Source organism: Mustela nivalis (genome assembly GCF_964662115.1).
Source record: "Mustela nivalis genome assembly, chromosome: 9".
Lineage (NCBI taxonomy): Eukaryota > Metazoa > Chordata > Mammalia > Carnivora > Mustelidae > Mustela > Mustela nivalis.
Genome location: NC_139028.1, coordinates 54,128,671 through 54,143,903, shown reverse-complemented (window position 1 = coordinate 54,143,903; position 15,233 = coordinate 54,128,671). Strand labels below are relative to the sequence as shown.

At 41.8% G+C, this 15,233-nt stretch overlaps 1 protein-coding gene across 31 annotated transcripts in view; it reads right to left on the bottom strand.

The window, feature by feature from the left end:
- The window catches only part of DLG2 (discs large MAGUK scaffold protein 2), a gene marked incomplete at its 3' end in the record, with an annotated part of 2,041,616 nt that overhangs the window by 195,932 nt on the left and 1,830,451 nt on the right, over nt 1-15,233 (bottom strand). The window contains exon 1 of one of the 31 annotated variants that reach the window (XM_082682872.1): nt 6,756-7,075. The exons of 29 other annotated variants lie outside the window; for them this stretch is intronic. Of the gene's footprint in view, nt 1-6,755; nt 7,076-15,233 lie in introns of those variants that run through there. One more of the 31 variants, XM_082682874.1, reaches the window with a different exon arrangement.

The following is a 15,233-nucleotide window of genomic DNA, read 5'->3' as shown; positions in this document are numbered from 1 at the left end:
AACCGTTGGCAAACTCCTACTCAACAAGGAAGTCAATCTAAGGAAATGCACCATCCTATGCATGGCCTTCTTTCCATTATGCTACACGTTAATTCTAGTGAACGTTTGTAAATGATGTGTTGCATAAATCACAAGTTGAAGATAGCTTTTGAATGCTGGGCCAGCATCCATCATCACCACCATCCCCTCCCAATAGCAACAGGTGCCAGATTTTGTTTCGGAACTCATTAAAGTCACAGGGAGGCTGACTTTATTCTAAGCTCAAGAATATAGCTAGTGACATGGTTTTATGTTCATGGGTAAGTCAGTCTTTTCAAAGTGAATTTTATGGGCCACTTGCAGGATCTCTTTCAGGCAAGATAAGACTAAGAAAACAAGTTGCCCAGGAGCCTTTGACAACTGTCCAAGGATCACGAAAGCATTTAGTCTTAGGGTGCAGCCAATACTATAAGAGGCAGTAGGACAAAACCAAAAGAAATGGATTTCTTGACAATCTCAGGAGCCATAGCATCAGATATCTTAAAGTTGGCTTTACTGCTGTACGTTTAGGTTATGATTACCAACCCATTCCCTTTACTGAGCAAGTTAGTTCGAGTCATGGTTGTTTCTGTTACTTGTACTAGAGGGCAAGCTTAGCTGCTCCTATGATGACACAGTGAGACTCACACTCAAATTGTAGGCACATGACTTTCTTTCCCTTGGATTATAAACCCCTTGAGTTCAAAGATCTTAATTTTTCATCTTTGTAATCTTAGCACCCAGCAGAACATCTGGCACAAGTCTATGCCTAATAAATGAATAATAAAAGACCAAAACCAAAACAAAACAAAACACCTCAACAAGTAAATAAAATAAGCTTATCTGGATTATTCAGACTGGAAAACATCTCTTTCCCAAGTATTTTGAATATTTTTTTTTATATTTGACTTGGCTTCTCCATGGAGTTAGATATCTTCCACAATCAATCCATCACCCTTTCCCACTTTAATCCAATTCCCTAAAAAATACTTTTTCTCCTTTTTCTTCCTAATTGTATAAACAATGCATGCTCATTACAAAGTTCCAAAAGATGCATAAAACATAAACAAAGGAGGTAAAAATCAATGGCATCATCACTACCCAGGTTGGACATTGTCAGGAGTTGCCAATGTAGAGGTTAAATGATAAATTTTGTTTTGTCCTGTTTTTGTTGGTGTTTTATCTCCTTGAACCATTCCTACTACCACCTCTGCTAGGCAAAATAAATTATGGGGTACACCTTGGTCGTCATAGAGTCATCAGCTTAACTGCTATATTTTCTTTTCTTTTTCTTCTTAGGATTTTACTTATTTATTTGAGAGAGAAGAAAAGAGAGGGAGAGAGAGAGCATGGGGAGGAGCAGAGGGACACGGACAAGAAGACTCTGCACTGAGTGCGGAGCCCAACGTGGGGCCTGATCTCACGACCCTAAGATTATGACCTCAGCCGAAATCAAGAGCTGGATGCTCAAATGACTGAGTCACCCAAGTGTCCCTAACTGTTTTACTTTCAGATTGAGTCAACATTTACTGTAGTCACACTATATGTAAAATATTTGCTGTGCCAGATGTTTCCACATGGCTGAGGGAATAGCTGTTTATTGGGACATGAATTTTCTCACTTCCATCTTCCCAACAGCCTGAGACAGGAATGACTATACTTGCTTTACAGATAAGGAAAGCAAGGTTATAAGATTCGGGATAAGGAGTACTTCCCAAGAGGTATTCTGCCTCGCCATCTAGAAAGTACTTGAGGGAGAGTAACAAAAACAAAACCAAGAATTACTCTTCATTGCATAACAGCGTCTATTGCATTAAAAAGAAAACAACAACAACAACCCTAAATCATCAAAGATTCATAATAATTAGAGAGTTTGCTACCTGGGATTCCTGGCTGTTAGTTCTTCTTAGGAGGGTCTTAGAATCCAATACAACAGGAAATGAAAAGGAGCCTTTGCAAGCATGAGGCCTGGACAGAAGAAAGGGCCGTGATAATGACCGAAGGCCACACAGAGCCATTCCATGCCACTGCTGCTTTTCACAGCCTGTAAGGCCATGTCCCACATGGATGCTTCAGGCAGCCTTCCATGAGTCCATACCACAAAGGGTTACAACCACAATTTGAAACTACAGATAAGAAAAGGGCACCTGAAATTAACAACAGTCTCCCTGAGCAGCTGTATTTTCAAATGGCATAAAAAGATAAACAGCAGAGAGTTTTCTTCCAGCTGACCCTCCAGTCACCCTCCAAAGTCCGTCTATGCCTCTGAACTGGAAGGAAGGCCAACGTGTAGCCTCGATAGATCATGTTGCTGTCAGTTCCAAAATGGAACCTAAAAAGCTTTTAGTCTGAGATCTTTATAGCTTTGGCTACTTTCCTGTTCGAGTGATTTCTGTCAGTTTAATGGGGAAAAAGGTCAAAAAAAGCAAAAACAAACAAAAGCCCCACAACATCCACCCACTGCAATTTTAGCTTCACTGTTCTGCAATATAAGGATGTACTCTTCAGCACAGGGTAGGGCGGTCCCTAACACTTTTGGGGCCCAGAGCAAGAACACAAGTAGAGGTCCCCAGACCTGGGCCAGCCCCTCTTCTTTGCCGCTGTTTCTTCTTGCACCACGAACGGACTTTCATGTCAGTGTGTGAAGATCCCAACTCATGAGTCCGAGCTCTGATCAACAAATTCCCATCCCTTAGCCTCATCCCCCAACTCCCAGACACATAGCAGCCTACTGGTTCTCCTTCACACCCAGGGGTGGGCACAGTATACCATTCTTGGAAGTGGACTCAGGGTTGTTTGCAGAAGAAATTCTGGGGCTCTATTTATCCAGAATATAGTCTAGAGAGCAAGATCCCAATGCGCCCACCTCTTGGCAGACTCCTCTAAAATCAGAGGTTGTAGAGGAAGGCTGCCCAGGTCAAAGGGCAGTAGTGATTCAGGGTAACCTTTAGAACTTATTTTGAATTTGGTAAATTTATAGTCTTTTAAATTATTATATCTTTTTATAGTAAGTTTTATATTTTGGTGAGAATTATAAAGAGAGCTCAGGGAAATGGGATCTTTTTTTTTTTTTAAGATTTTATTTATTTATTTGACAGAGAGAGATCACAAAGAGACAGAGAGGCAGGCAGAGAGAGAGAAGGAAGCAGGCTCCCCGCTGAGCAGAGAGCCTGATATGGGACTCGATCCCAGGACCCTGAGATCATGACCTGAGCCGAAGGCAGCGGCTTAACCCACTGAGCCACCCAGGTGCCCCCCACAAATGAGATCTTGATTGGCACAGACCAAATACGAGAGCACAAGAAAAGGAAATCTTCAATATTATTTTTTAACACCCCCTAAATTGATAGAGGTTAATTAAATATGTGGGGAGAATAATCAAAGCAGAATATAGGGTCAAATTTTCAAAATGGAAACATGTAGAGCAGGGCAAATCCTATTGGATAATTTCAGTGTATTACAGTTGCAGTATAGATTCTAGTCAGGCGGGCCTGAGTTCAAATTCTGATATTGCCATGCCCCAATTTAAATTAATAGTATTTAAACAAGATTTTCTCTAATCTCATTTCCTTATTTGGTAATGGGAAGCAAAAGAGACCCTACCTAGTAGGAGAGTGATGAGGACTAAAGGGAGAAAATAAAGGTTAAGACATTGGGCATTCTGCATGGGACTTAATAAATGATATTTATTATAGTAATCAGGTACTTTAATGCAGTGTTAAGGCCGGAGTTACGACCTAATCATTCTTGAGCAAAAAACTTAGAAGGCTAGAATATTATTTGACATCATTTTGCTTCCATGGTCCCCATTTGAAACCAAGTTTGTTCTTTGAATAACGTAAGGATTTTGGATGCCATTCTGAGAATTAGTTAGAAGTACACTGAAAGGTGATAATACCATCTTTACTAGGTTTCTAAAACAGAAACAAAAACAGATTATCTAGCTATAAGAACTATATCTTACGAACAGGAAAATTTTTTTATAACCTTTCTATTTACTATGTACAGTTCTTTCAAAACCAACATCAAACTTTGTTAATATATTTTGTGAAATTCAACACATAACAAGAATGACTGCCTTTTACTGGGTCCCCTTTGTGCCACACAGGGTACCAGGCGCTTTATAGACAACATTTCCCTGGAGTCACCTTCCTAACTCTCCCCTCCCCCATTCGTCAGATAAGGAGCGTGAGGTGTGGACCATGGCCACACAAAGCCCCTGCCCTTTTCCATTCCCATGCAGTGGAGAACTCCTTTAAACAAACCTCTCCCCCTTTGACCCTTCCCAACCTCTCTCAAAGAAAATGATCTATGTCACATAGGCAAAGTGTTAATGCCTCTTTGGCTTTTAATCCTTTGTTGAGGGGCGCCTGGGTGGCTCAGTGGGTTAAAACCTCTGCCTTCAGCTCAGGTCCTGGGATCGAGCCCCACATCAGGCTCTCTGCTCAGCAGGGAGCCTGCTTCCTCCTCTCTCTCTGCCTGCCTCTCTGCCTCCTTGTGATCTCTGTCTGTCAAATAAATAAATAAAATCTTTAATCCTTTGTTGAGAGACGTATTTTCGTGTGTATGTGCTTTCTCAGAAGGTTCTTGTCACAGTTCATGTTTTTCTTGCTGCAGATTTAATTGGGAATAACTCATGCTAAATTTTCTTTTGTTGCTATAAATAGGTCTTATTCTTGGTGGGTGGAGAAGATGAAAAAACCGCCACCAAATAAGAAGAAACTCAGTTTACTGAGATCGGTACACTGGTTTATTTCTCGATTAAACCACGCTGGATCAAAACCCAGATACTGCCACAAAATAAACCATGGGCTCTGTTGTGTGATTTTTAAAAATGTGGCACAATAAAATCCAATGTATGATACCTCGCAAAAGTATTTTACAACTAGATTGTTCTTGACATTAAAATATATTAACATTTTCAGGAACCTTCAACTGTGTGTCCTGAGCTTTACAAAGCCCCACGGACTGGTCAGACCTTCAGATGCAGATGTTTGTTTATACCTGCAAGGATCTGCTGAATTTGCTACCTTAATCATTAGTGCTGGAGCCCAGAGGCTTTGAGCTGAACATAAGATGAAAAGACATTTTACAGACCCCATGTGGGGCAGCCCTTTGGAGATTAGAAACCAAGTCTCAGGTTACACACCCCTAAGTGCCAACCACAATACATCACTCCTCTGGTCTTTTAAACAGAACTTCTTCAGAGAAATGGAAAATATGGAAAAGCTATTTATGGACAAAAGAAATATGCCTGAAAAATGTGTTCCTGCCAAAAGATATATTCCACATTCCAAATCTGCCAAGTTTTGGTGCAATCAGAAAGTATACTAGGAAAGGAGAAATAACTTTATCGGAAGCATAGCGGTACTGATGACCAAAATTTTTGTCAGGAAAAAGCAAGAGCAAGCTAAGCCCCTGGTGAAAAATAAATGCATCATTCTTTTCAAAGAGATGCTAAAACAAGTTGTTTCCTTGGGGATAAAGAGGATGTTCTTGTCGAATCTACAGATTCTACATGCCAAGAGAAAGTGCAATTATGCGTAAAGTAAACACTTCGGACAGACAAACACGTATGGGTTCGGAAGACAGTAGCTCCTTGCTGGGGAAATAAAGCAAATGTCAACAAGCCAGACACACTCAAACATTCAGAAAAATGTCTTGCTATTCCTCTCCATATATAATATGCCATATGACACCACAGTTAAATCTGTTACTGCAAAAAAAAAAAAAAAAAAAAAAAAGGAAGAAGAAAAAGAAAAAAAAGTACGTCAAGCTTTTGGTTTCCATGAGATTTGGACAGAGGCAAAAGAACACAGCAGAAAGGAGTCCGGGAAGGTACAGCTCTCGAGTCTCTCTTTCGGAGGAGGAAATGACTTCCTATGGCTAGCTGACCAGGAGTTAGAGCTCACCCTGCCCCTCACCAGGATCCAGATCGAGGACCTGGAGCATACCCACTGAGGATCAAAACGCAGCTTCAGGTAATTCTTAACGGGAATAGGAAACTAGAGAAAACAATTACAAGTTACTCAAATTCAACAGTCATGCCGTGTGCATTTGTTTGTCCTATGGGTGTGTTGTACCGCTCATTCCACTCGAACCAGGCTTTTCTTTCACTCCCTTTTCACATCATCAACAGGCATGCCAAATGCAAATCTCCTCCGGATTCTGATTCCATCCCAGCAAAACGCAGGGACTACCACCACACCGAGTTTCACAATCATCTCCACAATGACAATTATTCACAGCCCCTCGGTTCTGTTCACACAAAAGATTGCAATTTGAATCTTGCCTTGCACAGGTTCAGCTCTGCTGGAGCTGGTTACCAGGCAAGCGGTCTGTTTTAAGATTTACCGATTGCTGGGGAGAGTAAGCTGGGGGTGGGGATGGTCAAACCACCCTGTACGTACCTCCTTTTGGCAGCTAAGAAAAACAATTTTCGTGACAAAGAGACTTGCTCTTTTCAAAGCTCCTCCAACAAATGAAACTGACAGAATGAAACCTGAGAAACTTTAGCAACCAAAGAAAGCAGCCTTCCAAGGATCAAGGTGAATAATTGATTTGTCGGGTTTTGTTTCATCTTTTAAGCTATTTTGCTCATTAAAGGGAACTGTGGAATTTGTCAGAAGCCCAAACACTGACACACACTTCTGACAGCAAGTGCATACTCCAAACTACACATTCATTTGCCAAGCTTATTCAACGACAACGATTAGCTGCAAAGCCAGGGAACTTACCGAGCACAAAATTATTGGAACAAAGCAGGGAGGAGGCAGGAGGCACCACAGGCAGCTTCTCCGTCTCCTTGGTGCCAGGTTCTCCTGTCTGCCGTCCGGTTCACACTTGCCTTTATAACTAAGACTCCAACGGAACTCACTAGCGAAACCTGATGAATTATAAAACAGCCCCTCCTAGACTCTTATATTTTACATCACAGGGGGTGACCATGCAGCCGTCTTGTTCCTTGGGTACATAGCCTTCCTTGTAACTCATCCTGATAAATATATCAGCTTTAGGAGCAGTGACAGTAATTGGTGCCGGGGATGTACCAGCATTAACCAATAAGACGCTTTCCCACCATCACTACTGCACCCCCATGCTCCACTCGCCTTCCCCCACACCTTGTTAAGGTGGATCCACCCAACCCAGTGGGGGGCAGGCAAGGATGGCAAAATGCAAAAAGCCCCTGCATCTCAAATGTATGCCTCGCGGGCCACAGTACTCGGGGTTAATTCTCATCACAGTTCGGTAAGGATCAGCCCTCACGTTTGCAGAGCACGTCACAGTGTACCAGACACTTTCGCTCTCTCTGTGCCTCTCAGGAACCAGGAGAGGTGTAGCGCTACGGTATAAATGAGCCGCCAGGGCTCAGGGAGTTAAGGGACTTTGCCGGTTGTTCACCAAAATCCAGGGGTTTCAAGGAACCCTGGCCATGAGGGAGTTCAACCTGCTCGCTGTGCAGATGGGGAACCCCTGGCAAGAAAGATAAAGGGACTTGCCCAGATCCCACAGTTTCCAAATGTGATTTGAGCCTGAACTTCAACCCAAGTCTTCTGATGTCAAAAACAGTGTTGTTCTACCCTACTATGCTACCTCTAGAGCATGGAAGCCCTGGATATGAGAAGAGATGCAGCAATCAGTTACAGTATCATTGACTGACCCCAAATCATTAGTAGGCGGGCTGTGGGGAGGAGCAGAGCAGTGCCTGAGCTCTTTGCTTCCTCGATGACAAGGTCAGTATTGTTTCTTTGTATTCACTGAATATCAGTGCTGGAAAACATGCTTTTGATAATAAGAAGAGCTACTGCTTACGTGTCACGCAGTGTTCTAGGTGCTTAGACTCATTTAATCTTCAAAACACCCTGATGAGGTAAGTATTAGCTATCGTGAACAGCATATGGCAGATGAGAAAACTGACATTCAGAGAGGTGAACAAGTCCGAGCGGGATCCCAGCTGCTCAGTGGCAGGGCTGGAACCGACTCCAGGCAAGCTGCTTGCAGAGCCCACACTTAAACATATCACCCCTTCCCAAGCAGTGTTTCCTACTTAATTCTCAGAGGCAGATGAGCCCTGGGAGCAGATTTATTTCCTATGGCCATTCGTAGAAATTAGAAAAATATCTTTGGTTTTGGAACCAAACAGACTTGTGTTTACACCATGGTTTTGTCACTAATTCATTGTAAAATGGGTTGCTTTATCTATAAAATGGGTTTGCTAATTCTCACCTTGCGAGGTGAAGAAAGTACAGTGCCTGACTTACAGTACATAACCCTAAACCATGATTTTTCTTAGCATACTTCTTTTTGGAAAATGGATTTCTGCCTCACTTTCCCTTTATACTGTCTCTTAAAATGTCAACTGGTGTTTGCCAAGGAGTCTTCCCATCTGCCTGCCTGTGAAGAAGGGGCAACAGCCTCCGAGATGTCCATCATCTAGACGGCAGAATGTCACCAGGAATACTGGGCTCTCTGCTGGGGAACAGCAGGCCCGGGGCTCTGCTCGCGTTGCCTGTTCAGCTCAGTAGCATCTCTCTACTCCAACTCCACTGTTAGTCAAATGAACTCACCAGCCCAGGAAAGCATTTTTTCAGTCGTTGGCTGTTCACAGTGAGACCAACTGGGCTAACGTCACCTATTTCAAACAAATACCTGTCCCAAAATTCATCATGACAGTGAATTTCTGCACATGGCTATACCTCTACTGCCATTAAGTCAAGGTATGCCGGGCAAGGAGACAGGTTATCTCCTTCTCGAAGCTTCCACTTTCCACTGCAAACTCCTGTTCTAAGTCAATATACCCTAGCATTTGGCCACCTGTGAGCTCTCAGTCTGATAAATCCATCCATCCATTTAAGAATCTGCCATCTTCAACGTATGCAATCAACATTCATTGAGCAACATCAGTGGTAGCCCTCTATGGGACAAGGTAATGTTACAATGTTCCAGGTTATGCAGACTTAAACAGGAGAGATTTTCCTAGCTCCGTTTCTAGAGAATGACTCAAGGGCCAAGTTAATTTGTTCACATATAGACTCTCCCTTCCTCATTTATTTTTCCTTATAAGCATCTTACTAGGAGGTCTGGAATATGCCTGGATGAGGTACCCCCTCTTTCATGACCATACTTAATGCCGGGCACTATAGGAACAGAGGTATGCAACATAATTGGGGGTTTGGAGAGAGGGACTTGAGTTTCTAAATGGCTAGAAAGGCAAGGGGTAAACACCATGTATAGCAAAGAATAAATAAGTGATAACTATGCTTACAAGGTAAATGGTTATTTCCTATATGTTGATATGTCAGTTATCCACCCTGATGAGGCCTGATGAGGCTTGGTCTATGCTAAATCTTTCCACAATTTCCAGATCCTTTTTCTGCCAAGATGCCCCAAAATTTCTGCCAGAGCCATTTCTTTGTATATATCCCTGTACTGCCTGGCTATTCTGCCATGATACATCCCGTGGAAAATTTATATAGAGGAGTGTTATAGTTTTTACATTATAACGTACTGCTCTGTTCCCATATCAAGGATAATCCTAACATAAATTCTTTTTAAAAAGATTTTACTTATTTGAGAGAGAGTGAGAGCAGAGAGAGGGGGGAGACCCAAAGGGAGAAGCAGACTCCCTGCTGAGTGGGGAGCTGGGTGCAGGCCTCTAACCCAGGACCCTGGGATCATGACCTAAGCTGAAGGCAGATGCCTACCTGACTGAGCCACCCAGGTGCCCTCATACAGTATGTCTTCTGTCATAATTATTCCCTCATGCTATCAGTTGCTCCCAGACCGAACAAACTATGTGGAGTCTCAGACTACACCAATACTTGGCTGACACTAGGGAAAGTTGTAGTATTTATTGAGCAAAATTCATCATGACAGTGATGGGCTAGTAAGGTGTTAAACTTATTACTTATCTCACTTAACCCTCACAGCATTTTCAAATGGGCTATACTATTATCCCTACTTTGTAGATGAGGACACTGTGGCTGGGGAGGTTAGATGATTTGATAAATGGCACAGTCAGAATAATGACCAGTCCAAGACTGCACAGCCTGCTCTCAGAACTGTTAGAACTACTGATTTGAAGAAATTGAGGTAGCAGAGAACACAAAATAGAAGTGTCTGTTCATATCGCTTTTACTTCCTCCTATCCTCTTCTCTCCTTAACTGACTGACTTTACCCTCAAATCCCACCAAAATTGCTTTTATTAGGTAAGTAATGACCTGAACACTAATAAAACCAATGGCCAGGTAGTCCCGTGTACTCAATCTCTTCCCAGCCCTTTGGCACAATTCGTTACAACTTCCCAGAATCAACTCCTGTCCTAACTTGGTACCTGAGACCCCCTCTCACCCCCTCTGACCTCCTCAACCCATCCTTCTCGAAGTCTCTCCTGCGGGGTCCTTCTCCCATCTTCTAAAATTTATATAGTGCTCATGATTAGACCTTCTTAGCTGCACTCACTTGCTAAACCATAACAGCCAGTCAAGGCTTCAATGCCCCCTACAGAGTACCTACCGCTAATCCCAAACTGTGCCCTGAACTCCAGATTTTTACAACGAGTTGCATATCATATCTAAGAATCTCCACGTGACCATCAGATAGACTTTTCATATTTAAAATGTACAAAACCAAACTGTGGTTTCTTTTCCCAAATCTGGTGTACACTCAATATGTTTCAATAAACGGCATAATCATTCCCTGAGTTGCTCTGGTCCCAAACCTGGCAGTTGTTCCGGACTCTTCTTATTATCTTCTACCCCACATCTTCTTCATCAGCAAATGCTGTTATTCTGTCTTCCATATTTATCACAGAGCTTTCCTCTTATCCCCAGTCTATACCACTCCCAGCTCTCACAGGGATCTCTGCACTCACCTCCTACTGGTTTCCTTCCTATTGACTCTTGCCTTGTTACAAAATTACTGTCCACCCAGCAGCCAAAGGGATTCTTTTAAAACAAAAATCAGACTCCCCTATTCTCACTCACTTCCCTTCACTGGCCCCCCTTTCACTGAGAACCGGCGCCTGCACTATTGCCAGGAACCTTCATACAGTTCTCCTCATAGAAGTCTTCTGACATCCTACAGAGAAGGGCGTCTTCCATTCCCCTGTTACTTGCTCCTCCCTTATTGGACTTTATTTGTATTTAGAGTACTTATCTCTACTTCAGTGTATGTTATATATTTACTTGTTTATTTCACTAACATTTATCCACCCCCCACTAGAATTTAAGCTCCATGAGGTCGAGGGCCTTGTCTATTTTATTCAAGGCTAAATCTCTAGCACTAGAATAGGGCTTGCCACGTAACAGGTGTTTAAAATATTAAGTGGATCCATTCAAAGTCCTATCTTCACTAATTCCTAGTTACATATCCTTCTGTAAATTGCCTCTTGTCCCTAAATCATAAATTCCTCAGTTATAAACTTTTTTAGAAAAAACAGACACAAGGCACCTAGGTGGCTCAGTGGGTTGAGGCCTCTGCCTTCAGCTCAGGTCATGATCCCAGGGTCCTGGGATCAAGCCCTGCATCGGGATCCCTGCTCAGCAGGGAGCCTGCTTCTCCCTCTCCCTCTGCCTGCCCCTCTGCCTACTAGTACTTTCTATCTCTCTGTCAAATAAATAAATACAATCTTAAAAACAAAACAAAAAACAACAACAACAAAAAAAATAAAGCAAAACAAAAGAAACCACAAACTTACTTTGCTCTGGTACTTTACAAAGCCTTCAGCCTGTCCTGTGAATGGCTTTGATACAATTCCATGAGATTGGTCAGTGCTGTAAGTTAACTTTTATCCCCCCAAAACTCGTATGTTGGAGTCCTAACCCCCCAATACCCCAGATCATGATGTTATTTGGAAGACGGATTGTGTCAGATGCAATAAGAAGTCATCCTAGTGGAGTAGAGTGGGTCTCTAGTCCAGTAAGATTAATATCCTTATAAAAGGGAGAAATTTGGACACAAGTATGTGCACAGTAAGAACACTAAAAAATGCTGAAAGCCCAGGCACTCCCAGAAGCTAGGAGAGAGGCCCGAGACAGATCCTCCTCTAGTACCTGAAGTGGGAGCACGGCCCTGCCAACTCTTGATTTCAGATTTCTGGGTTCCAGAACCATGAGACAATACATTTCTGATGTGGTAAGCCACCTAGACTGTAATGCTCTGTTATGCAGCTTTAAGCCACCTAGACGGTAATACTTTGTTATAACAGCCCTAGGAAATTAATAGTCAGTCAGATATAACCCTCATCTGACACAGGAGGAAATCCCAGGTCAGGAAAGCGGAGTAACCTGCTCCAAGTATCACAGTGAGGAATTTATAGGGCCTGAACTTAAATCAGGATGTGCATGACTTCAAACCTAGGCACAGCAGAGGCAATGGTCCCTAGAGGCTGGTGCCCGAACCTCCGGGGCAGAATGAGAGAAGCAAGCAGGGTGTATTGGTTTTCACCAAGCTAAAATGACCTTCCTTTATAAAAAGATTCTGTCCTTCCTACTCTGTTTTTTCTTTTTGCTATTTCCTATTAAGTTGTTTTTGTATTTCTGAAATGATGGTGAGAATAGATCTTAGTTTTTCAATCCTGTTTGCTTTTTTTTTTTTTTTCCCATGCTCTTCATTTTATTGGCAAGATAAGCTGGCAGTTTTGTTGGCCTATAAAAGTTTGTTCTGAAATGTTTCTGGTCTGCGAATTATAAAAGTCTGGGGACAACTGTTCTAATGTTGTCCCCTTTCAACGAGTAAGAAAGCCCTTTACATGTAGCAACGTTTGGTGGTGGGATAAAAGCTTTTCTCTCCATCAACAGAAAAGACCCCTCCCTGCTCTGATAAAAAGTCTGTGCTAATGGTCACACTCTCTCACTTTATTACCGATAAATTAATTTGGTATAATCCCATGTGACAAATTTATATAACTGAATTTAGCAATATTAATTTGTAACTGAAATTAAAATAATTCTTTTTCTTAGTCTTTTTTTTTTTTAAGATTTTATTTATTTATTTGACAGAGAGAGAGAGATCACAATTGGGCAGGGAGGCAGGCAGAGAGAGGGGGAAGCAGGTTCTCTGCTGAGCAGAGAGCCTACTGCGGGGCTCGATCCCAGGACCCTGGGATCATTACCTGAGCTGAAGGCAGAGGCTTTAACCCACTGAGCCACCCCTTTTTCTTAGTCTTCTTGCCCTTGTTCTTCCTGCTTTCTTACTGAGCATTTTTGATTTCAGTAAAATTCTTGACTTGCTTTTGCTTTGACCCATTTTCTTTGGGTTCAGGACCTATGGATTTGTCCAAACATGAGGATTAAATGAGATCACCTCTGTTGAGTATAACATTGCAAAAGCTCTCAGTAATGCTAGCTCCTTTTAAAGGAAGAGGTAAAGAGGGAAATAGCTTTATGACCAACCACAGGAGATTTAAAGCAACTGGATGACTCTGGAGGAACAGCCAACCTGAGAGTATTAATGGACTTTATCCTTTTGCTGAGCCTGCTGTGATCCAACAGACAGCTTATTAAAATTGTGGTAGTCTATTTTTATGAATTCATGCTCATGAATATGTGTGGGTTTATTTATGTGCCCCCACATGAACATATATATGCTTATACATACATATATATATATATATATATATATATATATATATAATTGATTTATATTGATACATCAGATGCATTTTAATATAAATTTGATTGATTCAAGTCTCTGCATCCTCCTTAGTTTCTGAGAAACCCAGAAGGAAAAAGCTTTCATACACAATGAAAGGATTGCTTTCTTTGTTTTTTCTTTGTTTTTCCCCTATAATCTAATTTATATCCACTATTTTGTCCTAGCCTAGGAGATTTGGTAAAGACACACTTCAACCCATTTCTTTGCCAAAGTTATGTCAGACTCCAAATCAATGAAGAAGGAATTCCTTCATTCCATGAGTATTAATGGAGGGCCTGGTATGTTGCAGGCACTGTACAATTATGTTGGATATCAGAAGAACAATACAATCAAGGTCAGATATTCTGCTCCCTGGACTCCCACTCTAGAGAGTAATGAGCAGATAACAGCTACCTACACAGCATATAGCTTATTTTATAAGGTCTTTCACTAAAGTTCTACAGATGCCTAGAAAAAAGGCATCCAAATTAGTTTTGTGGGGGTGGGGGCAGTAAAGTCAGAAAGGCTTCCTGGAAGAGGTGATGTCTGAGCTGAATCTTCATGGGTAACTAGGAGATATCCAATTAAGGACATTCCACTCAGAGTAAGAAGCATGTGATACACAAAGGTCCTGGGTGGAAGCAGGGGCAAGAAGTTGATCATGGATCTCTGGAGGATGGAATTTTATCCATTTGCCACTCAGTAACCTAAGAACACATAATGGGAAAGTGACCGACTTCAGAGATTAGGAATGCCAAAGAATGATGGTTCCTTTTTCATGAACTTCTTCAATGCAATGAGGGCTGAAGTGGAAAATGTCATGCTTTATAGTTAGACAGTCCTGATTCATTCAAGCTGACCTTTGCAAGTTGCTTAAGTTCTCCACATTGATTCTTGGTTGATCATCTATAAAATGGGGAGAGTAGAACCTATTTCATAGAGCTGTTTGTTATTATGAGATTAAAGATGTAAAATGTCTTGCCACCTACTTGCCACAAAATAGACATCAGAGTAAATCTTAATTCATATCTTAAAAACACATATTATTATGAATAAGAACCTACATCACTCAGGGCTCCTGGGTATCTCAGTGGGTTAGAGCCTCTTCAGCTCAGGTCATGATCCCAGGGTCCTGGGATCAAGCCCCTGCACTGGGCTCTCTGCTCAGCAGGGAGCCTGCTTTACCCCCTCTCTCTCTGCCTGCCCCTCTGCCTACTTGTGATCTCTGTCAATAAATAAATAAAATCTTAAAAAAAAAAAAAAGAACCTACATCACTCATACCAACTCTTGTTTTCCACTGGGATACTTTTCACTTCCTCCTAGACCAGATGTCTTAAAAGTTTGGTTGCTGACATCATCGTTAAAAATTTTTTGAGCACATAACCCTCATTATCTGAATACTTATATATTTAAAAGTTGTAGGATGTACAACCATTGTGCTATGGCACAGTATGTACATTACAAAACCTACATGAGAATAGAAATTTAAAGGCCGAGATGAAAAATGTATATAAAGAGAAGGGCTGTCATCTTGAATACTCTTGGGATGTATATACACACTTTGAAGAAGATTAAGAG